Below are 16,355 nucleotides of genomic sequence, written 5' to 3' on the forward strand. Positions count from 1 at the left end.
TAAAATATGAATGATTGAACATATAATTATTAAGGAAAACTAATGAAAAGGGTGGTTTGAAAACTTTGAGTTTTAACGAAAATGATAAAAATGTGTTATAAGTGAATAGTACTAGGATTGATTTTTTATTGTGAAAATGTGATTTTTTTTAATTTTAAATAAACAATACCAGAAGTATTTCGTTATTATTATCCCTTAAGTAAAGTATGCGATGACGAGGATCCGAGGAAGCAAAAGAATGTGATTATCTATCATGACACACCCCGATTGAGATCAGGGCATGCTGGCCGTCACGTGGAAGTGACGTAACCATGTGCACAGTGCGGAAGCTAATAAAATAATAATAAAAGTAGTACAAATAAATAAAATCCAGCTTTACATAAGGTAAGAGCATACATGTGCAAGCGTAAGTGTGAAAACAAAGTTTAGAGCACGAAGACCTAATGCAGTCCGAGAGAACAATACTACATAAACACACCCCAAAGATGGTCCTACACTGGTGATAAGCTGTCAGATATGCCGGGGAAAATCCTCAGGGAATCCACCAAAAGTGCTAGCCAACTAGAACCTGGAGGGGCGCAAAACAAAAGCGTGAGTGGGCAAAAACAAAGCTTTTAAAAAAAAATCATTTCAAAAACAGATTCTAACCCCTCGCCGTAAAACCTGTATACGTCCCAGAACATAATATACATATATAATCTCATGCACGGAAAATATGCCATGCCAAATGTCTCTAAATAAAATGTAAGTGCTCAGGAATATCAAATCAATGCCATGTAATCTGTCAGCCGGAGTCACATAACGTGACCTGTACGGCTGAATCTAGAGCTCAAATCTCTATCTCACTAACTATACCTGCACACGAGTCGGAACAACCTAAAGTGGTCTGTACGACAGGACTGGGTGTAATGTAAGTACGCTTAAGTGCTACGATCACGTGAAGGCTGGGCGAATAATTGCGGGTCACCTACAAGTCAGAACCACCTAAAGTGGTATGTATGACAAGACTGTGCACCTAACTTGGATCCAAGATGAGCGTGTGGTGCGGGAGGTGAACATCACGTGAAGGACTGTGCCCAACTCTGGGCGGGAGCACTAATACCAGGGGTGCAGGTTATGAGCTCTCTATGCATCTCAAATCACTACTGAACGTAAACATAAATCATAACTCACCTGACACTTACATGTGCGTCCGCAGCACCAAACATATATAAACATATGCGACTCATAATGCGTAAATAAATGGCAAACAATAAGCATGGCATATAAACGTATAATGTTTCAAATCAATTTATGGGAAAAACATAAGTATATAGGTATATACGGAAAACCAAAAGCCCACTCACTAGTATGTAGAAGGGTCGTAACCCCCTTGCCTCGAGTGACCGCGCTTGTCCTCGGGATAGGTCTCACCTATATGCGAAACAACTATAAAAACGTTAATTTTAAAGCACATAACCAACCTTATGAAATAACTTCTCATACAATGCTCAAATGGGGTGTATGAATACACCAACGTGATCTACTCAACCTCAGGAACATCCCCATATTTTTAGAAAAATTTTCCACCGTCGCACGCACCCCCACGCGCCGGCCACTCGCAGGCACGTGCCTGGCACACTGACAGCGTCAGTTAACGCCGTTAGGAATATTCCGTCCAAACTGACGGAATATTCCGTCGTCTTCTCCGGCGAGGCTCCGGCGCCGGAAAATCGTGAAAATTTCAAAACTTCATATCTTCTTCGTTTTTCAACCAAATTTCACAAAATTGGTACCAAAATGAAGCTTACAACGAGAGGAAGAAATCCATACCACTTTCAAGCACTAAAACACAAGGGAGCTCGCCGGGAAAACACTACCAACTCCGGCCAACCTTGTAACTCACGATCCCGACGTCCAAAACCTTCAAACGAACCACCCCGAGCCTCCTAAGGACCTCACCAAGCTTCCTACAAGCTTGAAATTCCCAAAAACACAAGAATTAACGTGTGCATGAACAGTGACAAAATCGGGGTATCCCGAGTTCGACGTGAAAACGAAGGTATCCTTACCTGAAATGGGTATGGTTGGACTTCTACGGACCTCACGAGCATGAATATGTACTTTGTTTCCTTGATCTGTGAAGATTTGGAGGGTTTTGGGGTATGTCCGTACAAATGGGGATGGAAATGGGAAAGAGAAAGGGCTCGGGACAGGGGTGCAGGGCAGGGAAAGGGTGAGGGAGGTGTGGGGGAGTGTGTGTGGCCCAGAACCTGCCAACAAAAATCCCAAAACAACCACACAACAAAACAACCATACTAGGGGCAAAACCGTCATTTCACCTCTACGGTTCGAAAATCTGGAACGGGCTGTCACATATCGCATAGAATGAGTCGCCATAAAATATATGTCCAGGCATAATTCCTTGAGTTTAATTTTTTCCCTATAATCCTTTTGGCTTTCTTGAATCCTGTAAATTCAACAGAAACCTGTCCAAATGGTCCAACTAGCTCTTTACTGATTATGCAGAGAAACACATGCAAATAAAGTGGACCGACTCACTCTCCTATTCCACCCGCATCAATACCTCGTTTAGGATTTGCTGAACTAAAGCCTTATATCATCTGATCAATCAACAAAATTATTAGTGAACATATAAAATAAAAAATAAAAAAAACCATGAAACAAAAGAAAATGATGAATAATCAACAACAAAAACTCGTTTGCTAGATCTTATTCTTAAAAAATTTAAAATTATGTGATAAATCAACAAAATCATTAGGGTATAAAAGAAACGAAGAAACAAAACAAAATGATGAATAAATTAAAGTAGAAACTATAAATACTTATCCAAATTGCAAAACAACAGTTATAGAAAGACAAAAAGTAGTCTTTAATTTTCTGCAACAAATGTTATTAAAGCCTTGATCTCTCTACATATCTCTCCACTCTCCCTCCGCAAACAAGAAACAAAAAAATCAAATCTCATAGTTGATTAATGGGGACCTTTAGATGTGGAGGCTCTGTGCAATTGCACAAGATACTCCCCCTGACTGCTCGCACTAAGTACTCTATTATTGTTATTGTCTTTTAGTAATCATGGTTTTCGTTCGTAACGATTAAGCTTTAAACAAAGCTTATCTTGAGGAAAACTTTGATGCCAAAAGCAAAAGGAAGTGTTATTGACATTTCAAATATTTCATTTTACATTCTTTACAAGTGTATCTTTCTTTCTAAATATAAAAAGTTTAGAATCTAAAATGAGAAATATGAAGTGTTAATAACAATTCCTAAAGCAAAATGACAAATTATGCATGAAACACGAGTTTCAAAAAATGGTAGATACGAAAATAATTGTCCATAGATATGACCTAATTATTTCAAGCAAGATTCCAATCAAATTTGCATGTACGCCACTCAAGAAAAATCCAATTGTTCATAGACATGTGTAAAGGACGACAACTTTAAACAAAGCCGATGTTTGGAGCTTTAACTTTTAGACAATACGTGGAGCTTTTTGAAAATACAAGCTCAACTCTTGAACATTGATGCCAAAAGAAAAATGCCACATAATGCATGAAACAAGATTTCCAATCAAATTATAGCTTAAAGAGAAATGTTAGAGACTTTTAAAAGTAGAATTCTCTATGAATTTTTTATCATCTTATATTTTTAGCATAATATTTTATAATGTTGACACAAAAATTGATGTTAAATTGTGATGTGACAAAGAGTTCATGAAGAGTCCTAATTTATGAGAGTTCTTTTAGCAATTCTCTAGCTTAAAAGTCCTAATGTATATATTTACTTGACTTGAAGGGTAACTTGGAAAATTAAACGTTGTATCTTTAGTCAACTTTAACACTATATTTGGAGGAGTGAAATAAACTTGAATTTTGGACAAAAATAAGAATTTATAATTTGACATGTATCAATTTCCTTATTTGGATTCATAAACATAGAAATTTAGAATTTCCGCATGAAAAAAAACTTGAAATTTGGGACCTCCAATTCCCAAATTTAAATTCTATGTAAATGTGTGTCATTTTCAAATTTCTATAAGTGAGAGTTCAAAAAAAAAAAAAAAACAAACTTGACCATGAGTGACCACCACCTACCCCCACCACATGTTGCCACCACCACCACGGCTACCACCATCACCACATGCCGTTGTGGCCGCCGCTGCTGCCATCGCCTCCACCCACTACCATCGCTGCCGCCATCACCACCAACCATCATCACTGTTGACGCCACCACCACTACTAACTACCACATTTCATAACTATTATCTTTCATTTATATTTAATTAATGATTCTATACAAATAATAAATCTTGTGAGTGACGGATGATAGCCATGGCGTGTATATAACTATATCGATGACAACACGAAGTCAATCTTTTTGAACTTTAAGTCAGGACAAACTCTATTATTGTTATTGGCTTTTAATAATTAGACAATTAAATTTCTTATTTAAACCCGTAGGGTAACCTTCTTTTTTCAGTGCAGACTTAATAAATTGTTATCTTTCAGTCACAAATGCCGTTAACTTAAAAAAAATGAATAGAAACATGATTTTTATGACCACACTTAGATATAAAGGAAAACTAATGAAATAGAAAACTTTAAGTTTTAACGATAAGGATAAAATAAAGGGTAAAGTGAATAGTTACAGGATTGACTTTTTAGTGTAAAAATGTGGTTTTTCGTTAAAGTGAACAGTACCGCGGGTTTTTTGTTAAAACTCCCTAGATCATGGTTTTAATTGTTATGATTCAAAATTGTTTTTTTTTCTTTTTTTTTTTGTTAGAAAACCTTGACAATACGAAAGAAATTTATTGATTAAAAAAAAGTTATACCTAGTCAAAAAGGACAAAAACCTTACCCCTTATAAAGCAAGAAAAACAAAATACAAGAAAAGAGGGGAGACATACACATTACTCCTCTTGAAAAATAAAATACAAGAGAAAAGGGAGACTAGACCTTAACCCTCTTGAAAATAGAAAATACAAGAAAAGGAAAGGGTGGACATAGGACCAAAACTCTCTAAAATAAAACCTAAAAGGTAAGAAACAAGCTGCAAACCAAAAACGAAAAATTCAAAAAAATTAGGTAAAAAGAAAACCACACATCAAAAAAGGGAGATAAACATGTAGATCGGCATACCCAAGAAATCTAATTGCAAAAAAGGAAGAATCTCTATAAGAGGAATGTCATGTCAAACAAGTGAAGACGAGGGAAGCTTAAATTGACCAATTTATCAGTAACTGCATTCCCTTCTTGAAATGTATGAGATCAACAAACTACCATGTGCTGCAATCGGAAAATATTGTTCTTCCAATGAGTTTAGAGTGACCAAGGAGGAGAAAAAAAAACCAGAAGCAAAACAAGATACCACGCTAGAAGAGTCACTTTCAAGTCATAAACTTTGCCAACCCCGCACATGAGCCAATTCCACAAAAAGAATGACAGCATGAAGCTCTGCATAGAAAGAAGTGCAATACCCCAAGCTCAGTGAGAAACCACCAAGAAAAAAACCTGCAGAATCTCGAAAAACCCCACCACAAGCCACAAGACCCAAGTTACCTTTAGCAAGGCCATCTGTAGGAGAGGCCAAAAAATAGGAACTATACAAGGAGCTTTACAAAATCCAGCCCCGATTCCAAGAATGATTAAAAGTTGCTTAAACAAATTCCCCTTGTTATTATTTGAACTACATTTTATTTGGAATTTTGGCACTTGCCACCTCCATGAATCTTCTTCAACTTTCTTTTTTCTTTTGCCTCTTATGTTTAAGGGTGTACTATCCACACCCCTCTTGTTAATTTCTGCCTTTTGATATTCTTCTATTCATAAGATCCGAAGGCCAAAAATTAGAATAATGTGTGAGAAGTAAAAAGAGGTGTGTAGATATCACACTCCTATGTTTATTCTACAGTGCCAATAAATATAAGGAAATCAATTGTAAGATTCATGTTTGTATAAGGTTTGAGTTTTCGAAGTTCCATTGCCTATATTGGAGGTATGATGAGCATCGTGTTAACTTTATACTAAATAGATTTGGTAAGGTATTTTATATTGTAGATACATTTGAGTATCGTGTTTACCTCCTACTAAATAAATTTGAGTATCATGTTAACTTTATACTAAATAGATTTGGTAAGGTATTTTATATTGCTTATTTTAGTTTTGATAGGTAACTATTTTGTTTAGATGTGTTGCAGGTGCCCCATGGCAGGAACATTCAAAATAGGATACAAAAAAGAAAGATACATAAATTAGGGATTTTAGTTAATTCTCATAATTTAACATAGTGGCGGAATGGACATAAAAATAGAGAGTTTTAATAAGGGGGTGTGTTATCTACACACTTAAAAAAAAAAAAAAAAAAACTTCTCACACCCTCTTTGTTAATTTTTGTTCTTTGATATTCTTCGATTCATCTGCTTCGACGGTTGAAAATTAGAAGTGTCACATCCCCGCCCGGGACAGATCACTTCCCGGGCCCGCTCCACTATCGTAGCACGATATTGTCCGCTTTGGGCTTACCATTCCCTCACGGTTTTGTTTTTTGGAACTCACGAGCAACTTCCCAGTGGGTCACCCATCATGGGATTGCTCTAGCCCCCTTCTCGCTTAACTTCAGAGTTCCGATGGAACCCGAAGCCAGTGAGCTCCCAAAAGGCCTCGTGCTAGGTAGGGATGAGAATATACATATAAGGATCATTCCCCTGGGCGATGTGGGATGTCACAAGAAGAGTGTGAGAAATACAAATAGATGTGTAGATATCATACATCTTTTAATAAAAAGAGTTTCACAAAACTATAATTTGCTTTTTTAAAGGAAGACTAATGAAAAATCTAAAAAAACTTTAGTTTTAATGAAAAATGACAAATAAAGACGTAGTGAATAATACCAGAAAAATGTAAAAATATGATTTTTCGTTAAAAGTGAATAGTACCGGAAGTGTTTCGTTAAAACTCCCTTTTTTTAATTACATGTTATGAGTAATCGCACGAACGAGAAGCACAATTATCCAGGAGTATCCTCGCCAGATCCTCTGTGTGAGGATTTTGAAAATTCTCTAATCACATTCGTTTATCGTACATCGTGCAGTTAGAAATCATTGTAAATTTTTTTATTTAAAATTGAATATAAACAATACTTGATAAAAATTGATTATATAATATACAATGAACAGACGTAATTGAAGAATTTCTGAAATCCTTACAAAAAGAATATGGTCCTCTCTCTTTGCTATACTTGCCCCAAAAGCAAGTCTGCATAGACTCGCTAGACACGTGGATTTCCCCTAGCATTTAGATGAAAATTTCAAAATGGGGCCCACTTTAATGAAACCAGACATTAGATATATTCTTGTTTCCCATTTTAACCCTCCCATGGAAAGGAGAGGAAAAACATGGGTTAATGCTTCAAAGGGATGGCAATTTAACCCGTCAAACTCGATCTCCGTAGGTAATCGATCTAAACGATTCAGTTTTAGAGATTCGATTTCAGGTGCCATACCATACATTAGATATAAAAATTAATACTTTTTCATGTTGTCTGGCGCCATACCATACGTTTCACTATCTTTGTCCTGCTTAATCTAAGTCAAGCCAGTCTAGCTTAGTCCTCGAAGTTAGTTCAGTCTGAGATGGTCCGGTGAAAAAAATGCATCCCCATAGTGTTGAATACACCCTAATCACTTTTAATGTGTATCACAAAATTATTTATCTTCTTCAACTCTTAAAACCACTATCGCCATTCATTGTGAAACAAAACCCTAACCAATAAAATTACAAACACGTTAATGGAGAAAAAAAAAATTAAGAATGAAATATAAGATCGATGTTTCAGAAGTTTCACATGAAGTACGACTTCATATATTTCATTGTTTTAGGTGATTTCAATAACATGAGCATGCCTATAATTACGTTATGAATGGTATCTCTCAAATTTCGTTGTTTTAGATGATTTCAATAACATGAGCATGCCTATAATTACGTTATGAATGATATCTCTCAAATGAAGTAGGAGGCTGCGTTATGCCTATAGCTACCGCTTCCGACAGATATCCAACTTTAAGTTTAAAGCATGAATCATATCCAACTTTATTTGAACAGATATGTGATGACGAGGATTCGAGGAAGCAAAAGAATGTGATTATTTATAGCATACAATGATTCGCCATAAAATATTTCCAGGCATAATTCCTTGAGTTTAATTTTTTTCCCGGTAATCCTTTTTGCTTTCTTGAATCATGTATACTCAACAGAAAACTGTCCAAATAGTGCAACTAGCTCTTTACTGATATATGAACAGAAACACATGCAAATAAAGTGGACCGACTCTCTCTCCTATTCCACCCGCACCAATACGTCGTTTAGGATTTGTTGAACTAAATCCCCCCATGTTCAAAGTGGAGTTGTCCTTCATGTGTGCTTGGGTGAAGTTAGAAAAATTCCGGCATCATATTGGCCTTCAACTTCACATTGAAGGTGCTTTGGATGACTTTATGTATTCGCACTTCAGATGTAAATTGTGTTGAGTTTATGTCAAAAATGTGAAGTGCACGTAAAAAATGTGAAGTTCATTTTGAGAGTGTGTCGTGTGAGAGTATTATGACAAATAATGTGAGGTGTAATAAGATAAATTTTAATTGAAAAAGTAAATATGGAGTATATTAAGTATGTGATGTGTATTCATCAATATGTGGAGTATTAATATAATAAGCCTTTAATGAAAATAGTCTCTCAAACTATGTTTTTAACCAAAAATATTCAACCGACTTTGTTTAATCATAGCGACGAATTCATTAAACGTTTCCCTTTTTTTTTTCCAGTCATCTTCTCTACTCTGCAACTTTGAGTCATAAACCAGCAGCACCTTGTTTACTCCATCTTTGGTATACCTACGTTGCCTCTCCAAGATTCCACCATCACCACTCTTCTTCTCTCTGTAACACCCAGTACCTTGAAAAAATGAAGACAAAATATTACTCCCAAAATGAAATTGTGATTTAAACAAAAATAAATAAATAATATATCAAATCAATTAAAACTAATTAGATCCTGTTTGGGTTAATATTTGAATATTGGGTTTAAATGAAGGAAAACCCAAGGATGCCAATTTAAAGGAAGACTTGCCCGAAGCCCAGCATCGAGCTCAGAAGCAAACTGAAACCTTCTCAGCCAAAACACAAGTCACGTGTCTATAACTGAAGTGACAAGTGATGAAGACTAACTTACTATCAGCCAAAGAACACTTTCTAGTGGCATTACAAGTAAAAAGATGATGACTCACTACCCTTCCAGTACTTTCGGGCAAGAGCAAGAGTTACAGCGGCCAGGCCAAATTGCCTATAAAAGGGAAGACAGGCCCTAGAGACAAGGACACTCAACCAATCAAACTCAAAGACATACAAACTTGCCCCTCAGACAAGCAAACACCCAGAAGCCTGTACATCGTCCAGACTCTACCCCTTTTAGACTTAGATCCCCTGCAGATAGCCATTCTTTGGCAATATTAGAAGCTCTACTACCTGATCCCAGATTTGTAGTATTAATTCACTTTAGGAAACCCTCTTTGTATTTCCTACTTGCACTTATTTTCCCCAGTACTTACAATAGTTCGACAAACTCAAAGAGAAGTAGTTGCAAAAGGTTTGAACCTTGCCCGACAAGGTGAAATCTTGCCCGACTTCATTGTGTTTGTATTTATAGCCTGTAGATATGTCGTTTAATACATATTCTACTATGTTTTTAACTCTCTTTGCAATTGTCTCTCACGTTAAGACCCATTCGTGTTCAGATCTGGTTAATAAGGTTAACTTTATTATTGTAAACATTAAACTGGAACTAATCAGATGAATAAAAGGGCTCTAGACTCCCTTCAGATGGACATATAGGACTACAAGTAAAAGTACTCGACTACTTCTACTATACTGATATAGTAGTGGCACGCCTAAGCACTTAGTTAGTTTTGATTGCGAGCCTCAATGCCTACACCTAAGGCCCCACAAAGGTACATTTCAGAAAAAACTTCAAGCTCTTACTGCAGCACACAAGGCAAGCAAGAGCCCGACTACCCAATATACATATCCAAAATGCCAATTCCTTGGGAAGCTGTGCTGAGGTCCAAGGAGAATTCTCCAAAGAAATCTTTGCCCAAAACAGATCCATTATCTTTTCTAAGCAAATCCAAACTTTCCAGATCATAATATCAAATTGCTCAATGACACAAAAATAAATTGGTGAGTGGCAGTAGGACAATCAGGGTTTATATCTGCACCCATACGTTCGTCTAGCATATTGGGATTGCGAGGGAGAAAACAAAACGAAACTGGTTTGGGATGTGGTGGTAGAAGAGAAGAAGATAAGTGGTGGCGGATGCGGCCACTGTGGAGAAGGGTGTGCGCCGGGTGCTTTTAAGTTTTTATTTTTAATTTTTTTTTAATTTTTTTTCTTTTCAGTTTTGAAATTATTTATTGAAGGGTGATATTGATTTTTTTTTTCTTTTTTCTTTTCAGTTTTTAAATTGTTTATTGAAGGGTGATATTGATATTTTGAGGCTGAACATTATTTATGGGGTGAACTTAAATGGGATGAGGAGTGTAAATACAAAAACTATATTTCCTTATTCATAATTTTCTTTAATTCTTCAGGAAACTTGTACACCAATAATTGATTAATTTCCAACCATCCACACATGATTTCAAACACCAACAGATAAACTAAACCCAAACTCTTCCTTATCCTCTGTTTTCTGGATTATTTGCTTGGAAAGTTGCTTTTTGACCGTTCGGGGCATTTTCTTTTTGTCATGATTAAAGCTTAACTTTTTAGACAGCAAGTGGAGCATTTTTTGAAAAGCTTTAGGTCTGGTTTGGTATTGAGGTGATTCTGAAAAAAATTGGTATAAAAAAAAACTGGGAGTTGTTTTTGTGTTTAGTAAACATTCAGCTTCAGTTTTTTTTCACAGTTTTGGATAAAAAAAGCTAAAAACAAGAAGCTGCAAAACCCAATTTTGAAAAACCGGCTTTTTTTCACATCTATTTTACATAAAAATTTACCAAACACTATAATACTGCTTTTTTTTCTTTTCAAAAGCACTTTTATAAAAAAGTTTACCAAACACTCTGCTGCTTTATTTCACAGTTGCTTATTCTCACAGCACAGCAGAAGCAGATTTTTTTCAAAGCACAGCAATACCAAACCAGCCCTTACTGTTGATGCCAAAAGAAATAGGGCAGCTTATGCATGAAACATGAGTTTTGTACAATGAATCAAAAAGTGGTAGACAGGACTCGAATTTGTTGTTGATCTTCATCTCCGTCTATAAGATTTCAGAAGCCATGTACAAAAATGATAAACGCCTTTTTATTCAGGTAAAATGAATGAGTCCTATTTACATAGTCTCACTAAAGTATATTAAAATAGTAAAAAAATTATCATCTATTAGTATCATAATTAAAAGAAGGGTTGGAATCCGGAGACACGCACTTTTGATACACATTTTAACACACATTTTTGTAGGATCCCACTTCATAATGTATTTTAATGATCAAAATCGTTCATCTGAAGATCATATCAACCAAAAATCACTCAATCCAAAACTATATGTCCGTTGAATTAAATTTAATGTTTCTTTGTATAATTGTATTCAGCCATTATCTTCCCTATAAATGAATATCTTAATAGTTTTGGATTTGTCTAATAATCAATGAATTAAGTACTAAAATATAGACGATTTATATTTTTGAAATACATTACGAAGTAGACTCTACAAAATAAATGTCTAAATGTGTGTCCCGAATCTCAACCCTTATACAAAAATAAAATAAATTATGTGATAACAAAACCATTAGCACACATGTAAAAGAAACCATGAAACCAAAAATAATAATGAATAAATTAAGTAGAAACTAGAAACACTTATTCAAATTGCAAAACAAAAATCATAGTAAGACCTAAATTAAGGATAGTTTAATGTCCCGCAACAAATGAAATTAAAGCCTTAATATATCATGTGATCAATCAACAAAATCATTAGTGAACATATAAAAAAAAAAAACCATGAAACAAAACAAAATGAAGAACAATCAACAACAAAAAGGCGTCTTTCTAGAGCCTAATCTTAAAAAATTTAAAATTATGTGATAAATAAAAAAAATCATTTGGGTATAAAAGAAATCAAGAAACAAAACAAAATGATGAATAAATTAAAGTAGAAACGATAAACACTAATCCAAATTGCAAAACAGCAGTTATAGTAAGACATAAATAAAAGTAGTCTTTAATTTTCTGCAACAAAGTGATATTAAAGCCTTGATCTCTCTACATATCTCAACACTCCCTCGGCAAACAAGAAACAAAATAATCAAATCTTATAGTTGATTAATGGGGACCTTTAAATGTGGAGGCTTTGTGCAATTGCACAAGGTACTCCTCCTTAATGCTGGCACTAATCTATTATTGTTATTGTCTTTTAGTAATCATGGTTTTCGTTCGTACGATTAGGCTTTAAACAAAGCCTATCTTGTGGAAAACTTTGATGCTAAAAGCAAAATGACAGATTATGCATGAAACACGAGTTTTGTGCAATGAATCAAAAAGTGGTAGATAGGAAAATAATTGTTTAGGGTTTAGATATGATCTAATAATTGTTCATAGATATGGCCTAATTATTTGAAGCAAGATTCCAATCAAATTTGCATGTACGCCACTCAAAAAAATTCCAATTGTTCATAGATATGTGTAAAGGACGACAACTTTAAACAAAGCCGATTGTTTGGAGCTTTAACTTTTATAGACAATATGTGGTGCAAAAGCAAAATGCCAAATAATGCATGAAACAAGATTTCCAATCAAATAATCAGGGATACTTTTCTCGTTACTTCTCTTACAGAAATACAGGACCCAATAGTTATACGTGCCTGCTGGCTCAGACTAAAACATTCAGGACAAATTTATAAATAATTGATGAACTGCAACAGGGCAAATAGATGATGATAAGAGGAATAAAGGTCTAGTTGGTCCAAGAGGGATAAAGGCAATATGTTTAAAATTGAATAAGATGTTGGTTACATAAATGTAATCCTTAACTTCTTGGTTTAGGGTCTCCTCTATTCTTAATTAATCCATAATTTACGGTTGTGATAAACTTTCAGGTCAGTATAGTCCACTACCAATGCCACTAATATTACCTCCACTTAACCATCTATCAAAGAATTTGAGGAATAAGAGATTGTGTTTTAATTAATTCACAATTGACTCTCTTTTATTTAAGAATTTGATTCACTCTCCTCTATCATTAATTGTGATTTATTTCTCCCTTCCCCAAACACCCATGCTTCTAATTTTCTCCTCCTCATTTTTTTAAGAAAACTAGCTTTTAATTATTAAATAAGATGAAGTTTAGAAAAATGTTTTATACAAAATTAAAAATTGATTTTAGTCCCTAAACTCTATTTAATGCCGGTATATGTATTTAATGTCTTTTTTTTTATTTATAATTTTATGGTGTTCATAAATAAAATTTTAAGATTATATTATAAATTTTTTTTCTCATTATGATAAGTATCTTATATAAGAAAATATTTTCGTAGAGATTTTTCGGTACGCTTATATTTTTGCATATGTCTCATGTGCCACTAATTCATTGTAATATATTTAGGTACGAATATTTCAGTACACTAGTTTAGTATAATATATTTAGGTACGGACATTTCGGTACACTAGTTTTGTAAGATCCCACATCGACCAACGGATAGAGGGTGATGTACCTTATATGTATATGCTCCCCTCCCTATAGCACGAGGCCTTTTGGGAATTCACTGGATTCGGATTCCATTGGAACTCTGAAGTTAAGCGAGTTCGGGTGAGAGCAATCCTATGAGGGTGAGAGCAATCCTATGATGGGTGACCCACTGGGAAGTTCTCGTCTGAGTTTCCAGAAACAAATCCGTGAGGGAATGGTAAGCTCAAAGCAGACAATATTGTGCTACGGAGGAGCCGGATTGGGATATGACAAGTTTAGTATAACATATTTAGGTGCATACGTTTCGGTACACTAGTTTAGCATCATATATTTAGGTACATAATTTTTGGTACACTCATATTTTTGCATATTTTCTTATGTGCCATTAATTCACTACAATGTATTTAGGTATTACAATATATTTAGGTACGGACATTTCGGTACACTAATTTAGTAAAATATATTATGATACGGACGTTGAGGTACACTAATTAGAAGAAGTTAAATAAAATTAATGAATTAAAATGTGTATAATAATAAATTTAAATTTAATGTAATGACATTAAACAAGATATCTATTAAATATAAAAACAAAAATATAATATGAATTTGAATTAAGTACACATTAAAGGACTAAAATCAATATCCAATCTAACACTAGATTTTTATTAAATTTTAATCTTCTTCAAAGATCAAAGTTCAAAACCCCCCTTTTTTTCTTGTCAATCCGCTCTATTTTCTTTTGATGAGTTTCTTGTACATCTCGTTGCATATCCAATCAACTATCTTGGGGTATTATTTTTCTCGAATACCTAATGTTTTGTGTTTAGATCTCTTCACAAATTTGGTGGCTATTTTGGACTTCTAAACAACCATCTTAATCTCTACAAACAAACCCACAATCACCTTACATTGTGAATCTGTGATAGTAATGTACTAGATTTTTTTATTCTTTTGTTCTGTCAAACTAATCAGGCAATAATTTCATATTCCATAATTTGGCTTCTATGTTTTATATATAACAATCTACTGTATAGTTCATCATATATGTATGTGTGTGTGTGTATTCATCAAATCTAAATCAAAACGAATATAGATACCCTTTTTAATTAGAAGTAGCCTCAGATGGAAAATCATAATCGGCCATATACACGGACCACCAAAATAATCCAAATACTCATTCTAGACAACGATTCATTTGTTTCTCACAGCCTCACAGAAGGTGTGAAACGAGCTGGATTTAGCAGAGCACATCGACAAGGGCAGTGATGATGACGTGAGTTATTTAGTGTATGAGTGAGGGGAATGAGAAAAACATAACAAGCAATGAAAATAAAATATTGAAAATTTGAGAGCAAGAACATAAAGTACTTAACCAATATTTCTAAGTAGCCTGATAACTACAGTAACGTGTATGAATAAAACTAGAGAAAAGTTTGAAGAGAAGAAATGGAGACACTACTACATATTGCGTCATTAATAACATAAATGAGGGTGCCATACAAAATATGCTTTATGATGCATAAAATGCGCCATTGTTCAAGTTCAATAACACCTTTTCCACGTCATAAATCTAAAACAAGCGTAGTTGATTAAAAATAATGATGCTTAAACCGCGACGGCCTCGGAAGGCTTGGTGGGGCGTCGCTCTAATTCTAGTTTTGGTGGGTTCAACATATATAGCACGAACGTGGATGCTGACTGGCAAGGGAACCCTGGATCTAGTCTGTGAAAAATGGTGATAATCAATCGAATCCTAGCTAGGGCGGGAGATGATACAGGCAATCCCGACGAACATAGATAGATATGAGAGAATCGATTGGATGAGACGATGGGAGGTATTCATGTTATAAACAATCTTCCTTATTCGTGAAGAAGAAAACTTGGGGTTTATGTTATTGAGGTTTTGGTTTTTGTTTGAAATTAGTGTGGCTGGAGTGGTATGTACACCATGTCATTGTATGAATGGAGAAAAATTTAGTTTTCAAGCGTTCCTCCACTTGTATAGTGATATGTGGTGTACTACCCTATATTCCCAGCTCATTGAAAAATCTGTCATTAATTGCAGTAACAAAATCTATCTATTTTGATTTAAACACAATTGCCATGCTACAAGAGCCATGAAATTTTGGTGTAATAGTTGGGGGTTATCTTATTCAAAACTTATTAGCAGCAGAACCAGAGAACAAATTAAATATGGACAAATAAACCATTGCAGGGATTTGAAACTAAATCAAGAGGAAGGTTCTATCCAAGGATGATAGAGCAAAGACTTGACAAGAGTGAAGGTCGATAAGCAGGAAACAAATGGAGGTATCTCTCCCATGCAGGTTTTGACCTCTTGTTTGCACCTTTACAGGTTTTTTCTTCAGTTTTTTTTTTCTTTCCCTTTTTTAGTTCTATTTTATAAAATCCACAATAGCGTCTATGTAATTTAATCACTTTTTTGGAGCATTTTTGCTCATCATCATAACTATAGCGTATGCTCACCATTTTTTAATAGAACCTTCCTCTTGATTCACCATACACCTAAACCATTCATCACTTATGTGGCACATTAATCTTTTTGTAAATTTTGTTCTTCACTCGATACGTCAGATTTAAACTATTATTAA

The sequence above is a fragment of the Pyrus communis genome, chromosome 3, assembly GCF_963583255.1.
Source record: "Pyrus communis chromosome 3, drPyrComm1.1, whole genome shotgun sequence".
NCBI classification, from domain to species: Eukaryota; Viridiplantae; Streptophyta; class Magnoliopsida; order Rosales; family Rosaceae; genus Pyrus; species Pyrus communis.